The sequence below is a fragment of the Chelonia mydas genome, chromosome 5, assembly GCF_015237465.2.
Source record: "Chelonia mydas isolate rCheMyd1 chromosome 5, rCheMyd1.pri.v2, whole genome shotgun sequence".
Lineage (NCBI taxonomy): Eukaryota > Metazoa > Chordata > Testudines > Cheloniidae > Chelonia > Chelonia mydas.
This window is the reverse complement of record NC_051245.2, coordinates 83,629,233-83,641,097: the sequence shown is the minus strand read 5'-3', so window position 1 is coordinate 83,641,097 and position 11,865 is coordinate 83,629,233. Positions and strand designations below refer to the sequence as shown.

The following is an 11,865-nucleotide window of genomic DNA, read 5'->3' as shown; positions in this document are numbered from 1 at the left end:
AAGCCCCTGCCCCAGGCTCAGCCCAGAGCCCCCTCCCACACTGCGAACCCCTCGGCCCCAGTCCAGAGCCTGCACCCGCTCCCGAATGCTAGCCCCTTACCCCAGCCCGGTGAAAGTGAGTGAGGGTGGAGGAGAGCAAATGATGGAGAGGGGGGAATAAAGTGAGTGGGGCGGGGCTTTGGGGAAGGGAAGGGGCCTCGGGGAATGTGTGGGGTAGATCCTTGGTTGCTCTTGAATTCAAAAAGTGATTTTGAGCTTAAAAAGGTTGGATACCACTGGCATAGAGGATATGATTTTTAGGGGTTTTTCTGTGTTCACAGTGTGTGTGGTGGTATGGAATTTTGCACCCACGTTGCTACAAGTGAAGGATGATAGGTAATTGTGTTTAGCACTTTGAGTTAAACAGCTGGCAAACAGTAGGAGTACTTATGATGACCTCCAAAAGTAGCCCTCTGCTCTTGTTCTGAGTGTCTCTGTCTGCCTTTGCAGAGACAACATGCATACAGAGGCAGCTCTATTTAGATGGCTTGCTTTATTAAAACAGATTGATGGTGTAGTGTTAGATTGTTATAGTGTTAGATTAAGAGCAGCTTTCTGTTTAAAACTTGACACTTAAATGCTCTTAATCTACATGGTTACTTGGGTTGCCTTCAAATTTGGTGCGCCTCAGGTGCGAGGGGTCCTGTTAGTGATCTAAATTTGGGGCCATTTAACCCAGGGGCACCCCAAGATGCAACCATTGGTTTGGGGAGGACACAAGCTTTCCTTAAAGTTGTCAGGTTCTTACAACCTATTTTTCCTTATAGATAGAGATCAAATCAGGTCTCAGATCATTGTATCGGGGTTTCAAACATCTGAGGACCTGATGCTCTTTGGAGGAAATCAAATTAAAATGTTGTTCGAAAAAAGATGGTGCTTTTCCAGTTAGGCATGCTAAGGTTTACAAGGCTATTCAAATGCCTAGTGGGTTATACTGAGCATGTGTGGAATGAGGAGTTAATAGGATTTAGTCTTCGAAGTTTCTCATCGGTCGGGTGGCTAAAAAATACTGCTTTGAAACTGACCCACCCAGCCATTGTCACTTCAGGTTCTACCTCGGTCAGAAATTTGGAAGGGGTGGAATAGCCTATTGCTAAAATCTGTCACTTCTTTTGTTTTTAATTTTTTTGGGAATATAATCAAGTATTTTTCCCTTTTAAAAATGCAAATGCTGGCAAGGGAGAGACATTTTAGGGGGTAGAGAAGTGGAAGGAATAGTGGGGAGAGGCATTCAGGGTTGCATCCAGGAGGAGGAAGGATAGGTGGGGATGGGTGAAAGGCAAAATGAGAAGGAATGGGGGCTTCGGTGAGGGAGAGGGATACATGGGTACTGAGTGACGGACTGAAGGAGAATAGGGTCAGCCCCACATTTTCCCCTTCTGGGTGTGTGCCAAGATCTTAGAATGGTCTGAGTCCCTCTCCCTACCCCCCATGTGAGCAGGCATCTGGGTGTTCCTGCCCACAAGGGGTGTCTGAGCCCCACTCCCTGCTACCCTGTGCATGTGGCAGGATCACAGGTCCTCTTGCTTCTCTGGGGTTTTCCCTGTCCCCCTCATGTGAAATGGGATATTGGAAAGGATTGCTTCTATGGGGGTCTCTGAGTCCTGCTTTCCATCCCTGTGAATGCCAGTACCTGGGGACCCCTGCCCATATATGGGGGTCTGATCCTCCTCAGTGTGTCACCTCATGTGATCCAGGTTTTGGAGGGGGCTTGCCTTGCTCGGGAGTCTGATCCCCATTCCCTACTCCCCTATATGAGCTGGGTGAGAGGGAAGCCTAGATAAAATTAGAGTGGTGGGCGGGCAGCTGGATTGGAAGGGGAAAGGCTGGTTTGTGGGGCTGAGCATCAGGGTGAGAATGGAATAAGGCAGTGGTTCTCTAACTTTAGCAACCCGTGGACCTCCATTTTGGTTTAAAACTTTTCACAGACTCCCAAGGCCCCCTGCTCAGCCCCAGGCCCTGCCCCAGTCCACCCCACCCCTTCCCCCAAGGCTCACCACCTCCACACTTCTTTCTGCCCCACTTCACCCCTGCTCCTTCTCTTCCCTGCCTCTTTCCACCTCCTCCCCGGAGTGTGCCCTGACCCCGCTCTTCCCCCACCCTCCCAGCGCTTCCTGCACGCTGCTGAACAGCTATTCTGCAGCATGCAGGAGGCACTAGAAGGGAGTGGGAGGAGTTGATCAGTAGGGCCAGTGGCCCCAGACATGACTTGCAGACCCCCTTGTGGACCCCAATTTGAGAAACCCTGGCATAGGGCTAGGATCAGTCAGTAGTCCACTTGAACTGCATGCTATCTATAGCTGCTACAATGACCACTAACCCCTACCAGCAAGCTTTCTTTTATTCATTCTTTCTCCCCCCACTGCTTTTAAAAGAGGGGAAATTAAGTTCAGCAAAACTCAAATTTCAGAAAACAGAGAGTTACAGTACGTAACTTTTAACTCTGCCCTCTTTACCCCAAAACACTCATAACATACATATGCTCTCACTCTTTTCATGTACAAGAAAGGCTGTACTTGCACTGGCCCTGTTCTTGAATACTTAGCTTAGTTTCCTTACAGAATTTCCACAGTTATGAAATTTAGCAGCCACTTCATGTACTCACAGGATGCTCTCTAAACCTATACTTTCCCTTGCCCATCAATAAACTCAGACTGATCTCGTATCCAACTTTATTACTAACAGTTTCTGTGGCAAGACCCCCTCCACCTCCCAGTGCCTACACAATATTTCAGTATGATAGACTAGCTCCTCAGGGTACACATGCTGTCCTTTCTTTACTTGCACACATGGAGAGGACAGAAATCTGATCTCATATCACAGTCACAGCTCTTTGAGAGTCCTCAAACTAATCCATCATCTCCTCAGCTCACAAACACACCTCTACCAACCTGCCCCAACTATTGCTTCCATCATTCAAACACTTCAATACTGCTACAGCTCTCACACTGAACACCGCTACAGTGCATGGTGATAATTCCCAGTGGCTGCTGTCAGCTCCGGGAAGTCAGAGTCAAGGTTACAGAGGTATGTACCATAGCTCTGTATTTCCTAGTTCTTCTTTGAGTGATTGCTCAAGTGCATTCCAATAGGTGTGTGCGCATGCCGCATGTACGATCACGGGAAGCTTTTCCCTAGCAGTACCCATCGGGTCAGCTGTGGAGACGACTAGAGTGGCGCCTTCCTGGCAGTGTATATATGTATCCCTGCCACTTGCTCAGTTCCTTCTTACCGCCTGTGACAGTCGCTGGAACAGCTTAGTCTCTGCTTTTGCAAGTGCCTTACCTCGTGGTTCCCTTGTTTCTGTGTAAATAGTTGTTTGTTAGTTGTTGTAGATTAGTTTAGCTTATTTTGGGGAGTTTCCCCCCGTTCTACTCTCACTGGCACCGGGGCATGCCTTGGTCGCAGGGGTTTAAAGCATGCAAGAGGTGTGCAAAACCTATGCCAACAAGTGATCCCCACACCGCCTGTCTCAAGTGTCTCGGGGAGCGCCATCAGACAGATAAGTGCCCTATTTGGAGGAGCGTCAAACCCAGGACTAAGAGGGAGCAGGACTATCACCTGAAGCTCCTCTTGATGGAGTCGACCCTTCAGCCACAGCCTGAGCCGACACAGGCATCCTCGGTGCACATCGCACCGGCCATGGTGCGGGATGTCTCGGCACCGAGGAAGGACTCTGCCAGGGAACACTGGCACTGCTCCCTGGCCCACAAGGCAGGTGCTTCACGGAGGCACCGTTCACAGTCTCCGGTGCTGCATAAGAGAAAGAAACCAGACATGGACATTCGAACCAGACAAGGACGTTCGCGTGTCAGGAAGCCGAGGGGGGATTCCAGTGGCGTGTGTCCTCTTGCAGGACACCCTCGGTCTGGTCCCCAAGAACTGGTGCCGTTGACTCCGGCCCCAGTTGCAGAGCCGTTGAGTCTGGCGAGAACGGACTCTCCTACCCGTGATGATTTGGAGGAAGAGCTTGACCTCCCTTCCACTCTGGACACATATGAGGTGGCTCGAGACCTCATTGATATGACGGCGCAGTACCTTGCCCCGCAGGTGCGGAACCTGGCCTCTCAAACTTGGGCACCGCCAGTAGCACCGTCGACGGCACCGACTATGGCGTCGTGCCCGGCACCGCAGGCAATTACAACACCAGTCATAGATTCATAGATATTTAGGTCAGAAGGGACCATTATGATCATCTAGTCTGACCTCCTGCACAACACAGGCCACAGAATTTCACTCACCGCTCCTGCAAAAAACCTCACACCTATATCTGTGCTATTGAAGTCCTCAAATCATAGTTTAAAGACTTCAAGGAGCAGAGAATCCTCCAGCAAGTGACCCGTGCCCCATGGTACAGAGGAAGGCGAAAAACCTCCAGGGCCTCTTCCAATCTGCCCTGGAGGAAAATTCCTTCCCGACCCCAAATATGGCGATCAGTTAAACCCTGAGCTGATATGGGCAAGATTCATCAGCCAGATACTACAGAAAATTCTTTCCTGTCAGTCATGACACCGTTGGCTATGGCGGCACCATCGGCAGCGCCGACACCAACGGTGGCGCCACCGTTGATTCATCATCACAGGAAGCCCATGATGTTGCGGTGCCAATCTCTGTCTCCCCAGTACTGCTCCCCGGCACCGTCGGGCTCCGTTCCCCAGTGGTTGGGTACAGAGTACTCATTGGAGTCAGAATCATCTGTGTCCTTACGCAGCCACTACCGCTTCCGGTTCTGGCACCAGCACCAATCCCGGCACCGTAGGCTGGCGGAACAACCGGCACCAGTCACCACTTGGCCACCCCAGTTGCAGGGCCCAGTGCAATGGCCCTTTTGGACCCCCTGGGCCTACCACCAGGCTCAAGGTCAGGGATCTAGGCCGGTATCGGTGTTATTGGCCCCCCCCATATCCCTCCATCAGCGACATCGATGGCACGCTACACCCCTAGGGCCCCGAGGATCCTTTATGGGACAGGGCTGTTGAGCGGCCGCAGACAAGCACAGCCCCTCCTCCACTGACGTTGGTGGCACTTGAACCTCCAGTCGTGGGGTGCTCCGAGGTACCTGACCTGGCCTCCAGAGGACCCAAGGGGCAGGAAGACCCTGTCCCGGGAACCTCTTCCTCCTCTTTGCCGGACGAGGCAGTTGCGGGCACCTCCACCACTCTACCACCAATGGATACCAAAGGCCACCAGGACCTGCATAGGAGGGTAGTAGTTAACCTCAACCTCCAGGCAGAGGAGGTTATGGAGGACTCAGATCCAATGGTGGACATCCTCACACCCGAGGGTCCTTCCAGAGTAGTTTTGCCCCTCATAAGGACAATTCAGAACACCACAAAGGTGCTCTGGCAAACCCTGCCCTCTATACCACCAATGGCTAAAGGGGTCAAGAGACTGTACTTTGTGCCGCAAAAGGGCTATGAGCACCTGTTTACCCACCCTCAGCCAGGGACTCTGGTGGTTGATGTGGCAGACCACAAGGAGTGGCAGGGCCAACCAGGCCCTGCACCTAAGTCACGTGACGCCAAGAAGCTGGATCTCTTTGGCCGTAAAGTCTATTTGACGCTTCGGGTAGCGAATCAGCAGGTAGTGCTTATCCAATACGCGTTTAATTCCTGGAGCTCGTTGGCTAAGTTCCAGGAGTTAATCCCAGCTGATTCTCGCAAGGAGTTTGGTGCGCCCCTTGAGGAGGGTAGAATTGTCTCTAGGACCGCCCTCCAGGTAGCGGACTCTGCGTCTACAACCATGGCCATCACTATGAGGCGCAGTGCATGGCTTCAGGTTTCGGGGATCGCACCTGAGGTCCAAAACACAATACAGGACCTCCCCTTTGACTGTGAGGGCCTGTTTGCTCAAAATACAGACACGCACCTGTATAGTCTGAAGGACTCCCGGGTGACTCTGAAGTCTCTGGGGCTGCACACCCCAGCGCCTCAGAGAAAGCCCCTTAGACCTCAGCCTCTGTCCCATTTCTACCTGGAGCCCCCTAGGCTGGATCAGCCTAGGAGGAGGGGCAGAAATAACAGGAGGCGCCCAATGCAATCCTCATCGGGCCAAGGCCACGGTTCAACCAAACAGCCCCCCGGCCCCAAGCCCAACTTTTGAAGATGTGCACAAGGACAGCGCACTAGTCGCCTTCTTGGATCTTCCCTCCCCCTCCCCCCCTTGTGAAGTGACTCTCCTGCTTCTACCATGCTTGGTCTCAGATCATGTCAGACCGCTGAGTCCTCAGCACGGTGGAGGCGGGATATTCTATCCAATACTTTTCCCTTCCACCCTCCCACCCCCCTTCCCCGTCCCTCTTCAGGGACCCCTCTCACGAGAAACTTGTTTCACAAGATGTACAATCGTTCCTAGCTCTAGGGGCAGTAGAGGAGGTTCCTCAGGAATTCCGGGGCAAGGGGTTATACTCCCGCTATTTCCTCATCCCCAAGACCAAGGATGGGCTTCGGCCTATCCTGGACCTACGAGACCTCAACACAAACATAAAAAAGGAGAAGTTTCGCATGGTCTTTCTGGCTGCCATCATTCCCTCCCTGGATCCGGGAGACTGGTATGCCACCCTCGACTTGAAAGACACGTACTTTCACATTGCTATTATCCCAGCCCACAGACGCTTTCTCAGATTCGTGGTCAGTGGCCAGCACTACCAGGTCAGGGTGCTCCCATTTGGCCTTTCAATGGCCCCACGGGTGTTCACCAAGTATATGGCGGTAGTAGTGGTGTTCCTCCGCAGGCGCCAGGTGTAGGTGTTTCCGTAGTTGGATGACTGGCTCATCAAGGCCGAGTCCCAAGCACAGGTGGTGAAGCACGTATCCCTGGCCTGGGCTACGTTTCACAGGTTGGGACTTGTATTGAATGAGGCCAAGTCCACGTTGACCCCACACGCACACACAAAGAATAGAGTTCATGAGCGCTCTCTTGGACTCAGCGCAAGGGCCTTCCTTCCGGAACTGCGTTCCAAAGCACTCACGGACGTTATCCAGACCCTTCTCCGCTTCCTCACAACTACAGCCAGGAATTGTATGAGACTATGGAGGCACATGGCAGCCTGTACATACATGGCACAGCATGCCAGGCTGCGCCTTCGGCCCCTCCAAACGTGTTTAGTGCTGGTGCACAGACCGGGCAGGGACCCATTGTACTCAATAGTGACCCTCCCGCCTCAAATTCTCCACTCTCTCTAATGGTGGCTGCAACCACAGCTGGTTTGTGCGGGAGTACCCTTCACAAAACCACAGCCCATGCTTTCCCTTGTCACAGATGCCTCGGCGCTTGGTTGGGGAGTGCATCTGGACAATGTCAGAACCCAGGCAGAGCTATCGCTGCATATCAACATGAGGGAGCTGCGGGCGGTTCGCCTGGCATGCCAAGCTTTTCATGCCCATTTTCAGGGCATGTGCATATCAGTGCTCATGGACAATACTGCAGCTATGTTCTATATAAACAAACAGGGTGGTGCTTGTTCCTCTCTCCTCTGTCCGGAAGCCCTTGCACTGTGGGACTTTTGCATTGCCCACTCCACACACCTGCAGGCATCGCACCTTCCGGGGGTGCAGATCAAGCTGGCAGACCGCCTCATGAGTGGTCCCTCAGACTGAACATCGCTCACTCAATTTTCCAGAGGTGGGGCTCTCCCCACATGGACCTGTTCACGACGCGGAGCAACAGGAACTGTCAGAGATTCTGCTCCTTCCTGAACCACAGCCCAGGCTCCACCGCGGACGCCTTTCACCTGTCATGGACGGGTCACCTACTGTATGCATTCCCGCCATTCCCCCCATACACAGGGTGCTCCTCAAGACTCGTCAGGACAGGGCTTCCTTAATCCTCATAGCGCCAGCGTGGCCCCGCCACCACTGGTTCACCATGGTACTGAACCTCTCAGCGGACAGACCAGTAGTGCTCCCTCTATGTCCAACCCTAATATCACAGGACCACGGTTATCTACAGCACCCCAACCCGGAGTCACTCCATCTCATGACATGGAAGCTCCATGGCTGAACCCTTTTTAGCTTCAGTGCTCTCACTCAGTTAGGGAGGTCCTGTTGGGGGGTAGGAAACCCTCCACTCGAGCCACGTACCTGGCTAAGTGGAAGCGTTTCTCCATTTGGTCTCAACAAAGGGGAACTGAGCCACAATCAGCCCTAATTCCCCTTATTTTGGACTGTCTTTTAGATCTAAAGCACCAAGGGTTAGCAATATCATCCCTAAGGGTACACCTTGCGGCCATTTCGGTCTTCCACCTGGGAATGGCGGGGGGATCAGTGTTTGGTAATCCCATGGTGAGCAGGTTTCTTAAGGGCCTCAACAGACTTTATCCTCCAGTACGTCTGCCCGTCCCCCCCGGGATCTCAACCTGGTCCTGTCATCGCTCATGGGGGCCCCCCTTTGAGCCCAGGGCTACTTGCCCTCTCTCCTACCTTCACTGAAAGATGGCTTTCATGGTGGCTATAACCTCCACTAGAAGGGTATCCGAACTCAGAGCACTGACCTCCAAACCGCCTTACACGGTATTTTATAAAGACAGGGTGCAGCTGCGCCCCCACCTTGCGTTCCTGCCTAAGGTTGTCTCCCAGTTTCATGTGAACCAGGACATATTTTTACCTCTGTTCTTCCCTAAACCCCATGCCACAAACAGGGAGCGCATGTTCCATTCCTTGGACGTTAGATGGGCCTTAGCTTTTTACACTGAACGCACAAAGCCGCCTTGTAAGTCACCACAGCTCTTTATTGCTCTTGCAGAAAGAATGAGGGGGCTCCCAATCTCATCACAGCGCATCTCGTCATGCATCCCGTTTTGCATCAGGACTTGCTATGACTTGGCTAAAGTTCCAGCCCCGCCGATTACGGTGCACTCTACCAGAGCGCAGGCGGCGTCTGCAGCTTTCCTGGCGCAGGTCCCTATCCAGGACATCTGCAAGGCGGCAACCTGGTCTTCATTCCGCACCTTCAGTTCCCACTATGCCATTACCCAGCAGGCGAGGGATGGTGCTGGGTTTGGTAGGGCAGTCCTGCACTCGGCAGTTCGGTGAACTCCAACCCCTCCCCCGGGGTAACTGTTTGGAAGTCACCTATTGGAATGCACATGAGCAATCAGTCGAAGAAGAAAAAACGGTTACTTACCTCTTGTAAGTGTTGTACTTCGTGATGTGTTGCTCATGTCCATTCCAAATCCTGCCCACCACCCCACTGTTGGAGTACTCCGGCAAGAAGGAACTGAGCAGGTGGCGGGTCGGCAGGGATATATATATACACTGCCATGAAGGTGCCACTCTAGGGGTCTCCACAGCCGACCCAACGGGTACCACTAGGGAAAGGCTTCTGCCGATCGTCCATGTGGCAGTCACGCGCACACACCTATTGGAATGGACATGAGCAACACATCTCGAAGAACAACAGTTACAAGAGGTAAGTAACCGTTTTTTGGGGGTTTTTTTCTGAAATTTGAGTTTTCCTGAACTTTATGTTCTGTAAGGGCACTGGGAAACTCCATGCTGCATAAACAAAGGCTTTTTTTTTTTTTTTTTTTGCTATCCAATAAGTAATCTTTAAACTTTGTATATTGTACACTTCTTAATGCTATGCTACAAAGGAAATCGCCAGGTAAAAAAAGTGCCCACTAGAAGGAAACAAGGCTGTAAATGTTAATCTTCTGTTGGTTTTGTAGGCTTCTATAACAGGATCTTTTTGCCCTGCTTGCACAACTGGTGGAGCATCTTTTGGTACCACTTCAAAGGAAGTGTCCACTGTTAACTCATTCTGAGGGGTCATCCTTGCTGTGTATGTGGGCATAAAAGAAAACTTTTCCTGAGGAATAAGGAATAGAGACCTGAGTTATGCAGGCTTGATCAGTTTAGGAGCAGCAGAATAAGACAGGTTCTTGTATCCAGGATCAAAATGTGATTTCAACAAGATTTCTTTAAGAAGGAGGTTACCTTGAGCGAATGTCTCCTGCTTTGTTCAGGCCTTCCCTCTGAAACCTGAGGGGGTATCTATGTAGCAGTGATGGACCAGGGCTGTGTTTTGAGAGTTGAACTTGTGCAGAAACCTTTATTCTACCTGACTGAAGATAAAAGCAGAGTTTTTGGATGTGTAGAACCCCTGGGTCATCATGCATAAAGCACATACTAGGCACCCTTAAAATTTTAACCTGTAATTGAACAGGGTAAAGATAATGTGTAACTATCTACATGGAAGACACTAAAAAAGGAGTCAGACCAAGATTTCCCCCTCTAACTAGTGCAGGGGTGGACAAACTTTTTGGCCCGAGGGCCACATTGGGGAATAGAAATTGTATGGCAGGCCATGAATGCTCACAAAATTGGAGTTGGGGTGTGGGAGGGGGTGTGAGCTCTGGGGTGGTGCTGGGATTGAGAGGTTTGGGGTGCAGGAGGGTGCTCCGGGCTGGGATCGAGGGGGTTGGAGAGCGGGAGGGGGATCAGGCCTGGGGCAGGGGTTTGGAGAGTGGGGAGAGGCTCAGGGGGTGCAGGCTACGAGCAGTGCTTACCTCAAGTGGCTCCCGGAAGCAGTGGCATGTCCCTTCTCTGGCTCCTACACGGAGGTGTGGCCAGGCGGCTCTCCACGCTGCCCCATCCGCAGGCACCACCCCTGCAGGTCCCATTGGAGCACGTAGGAGCTGGAGTGGGGCCATGCTGCAGCTTCCGGGAGCCGTGTGGTGCGGCCCCGGCTGGAGTGGGGCCAAGGCGTGTGGTGCAGCTCACAGGCCAGCTTAAAACAGCTTGCGGGCCGGATCCGTAGTTTGCCCACCCCTGAACTAGTGGGTAGTTGCTGGGCTACTCTGGAAAAATTCATACATTACAAGTTAACTAAGGATACCTAGTTAACTGCTCCCTATGTGGGTCCATCTGTGGCCGAATTGCATGAAATCTTCAATATCAAGTGAAGACAATATTACCTAAGGAATATTTTGGCCTGCAGAGTTCATTGAAGCTGAACTTTCTACAACTGTCTTAGGTGCTACAATGTATCCTTTTTACATTTCTAGGGCTGCTGTAGAATGGCTAACCAGCCACATGCAAGTAAGGTAATGAAGGCTGTAATCTTCAAACTTTCATACTTTTAGATAGGCAGAGCACCTGCAGCTCTCATTGACCTCTATGGGATTTGTGAGAACGCAGGACTCAAAAGTCAAGCAACTCTGTATTTAATTGCTTAGTGTAAGATACATGTAAGAGCCTAATTTTCGGGCCACTCATAGTTGCAAAGTTTGGCCTGAGTTTCCTGTTCTGAGGGAATTTGGGAAGTCTCTTTCAAAAACTAATTGCGTGGACAGTTAAGTTAGATGTGGATGGCAAGTTGGTCAAATGACTACAGTGCCATTGATTTGCTAGTCAAAGCACTTGACTATGTTTTTGATCAAGAGAACACGTGGGTAATCTGACCATTTTCAGCTGGCAGAGCCGTCCTTTGGGCACGGCGACTTGGGGCGACCACTCTGGGCCCCGCGCTTCGATAAAATCATGAGGAGGCGGGCATGAGGAGGTGGGTGGGCGAGTGGGGTGAGGAGGCGAATGGGCAGGTGAGCAGCAGGCAGGTGGGCGAGGAGGAGCCCCCCTACCAGAACCTCCCCTTCCCCCCAGTGCCTGCTGCCCACTGGCAGGCCCCGCCGATCAGCACCTCCCCTTCTCCCCTCCAGCACCTACCACCTCCTGTGGATCAGATGTTTTGTGGCGTCAGGAGGCGCTGGTGGGGAGGAGAGAGGCGCGGGGGTGCAGCATGCTTAGGGGACGGATGGAACTGGGCAGGGAAAAGGGTGGGGTGGGAAGAGGCAGGGCGGGGGCAGAGTGGGGGTGGGTAGAAGCAGGT

At 52.1% G+C, this 11,865-nt stretch overlaps 1 protein-coding gene across 23 annotated transcripts in view; it reads left to right on the top strand.

Annotated features, from left to right (window-relative positions):
- The window catches only part of SPIN1 (spindlin 1), a 119,658-nt gene that overhangs the window by 44,660 nt on the left and 63,133 nt on the right, over positions 1–11,865 (top strand). For 3 of the 23 annotated variants that reach the window (XM_043546401.1, XM_043546400.1, XM_043546408.1), the window contains exon 2: positions 11,045–11,083. The exons of the other annotated variants lie outside the window; for them this stretch is intronic. The gene's annotated coding sequence lies outside the window, so the exon portion shown is untranslated. The remainder of the gene's footprint in view (positions 1–11,044; positions 11,084–11,865) is intronic. 23 annotated transcript variants of the gene reach the window in all.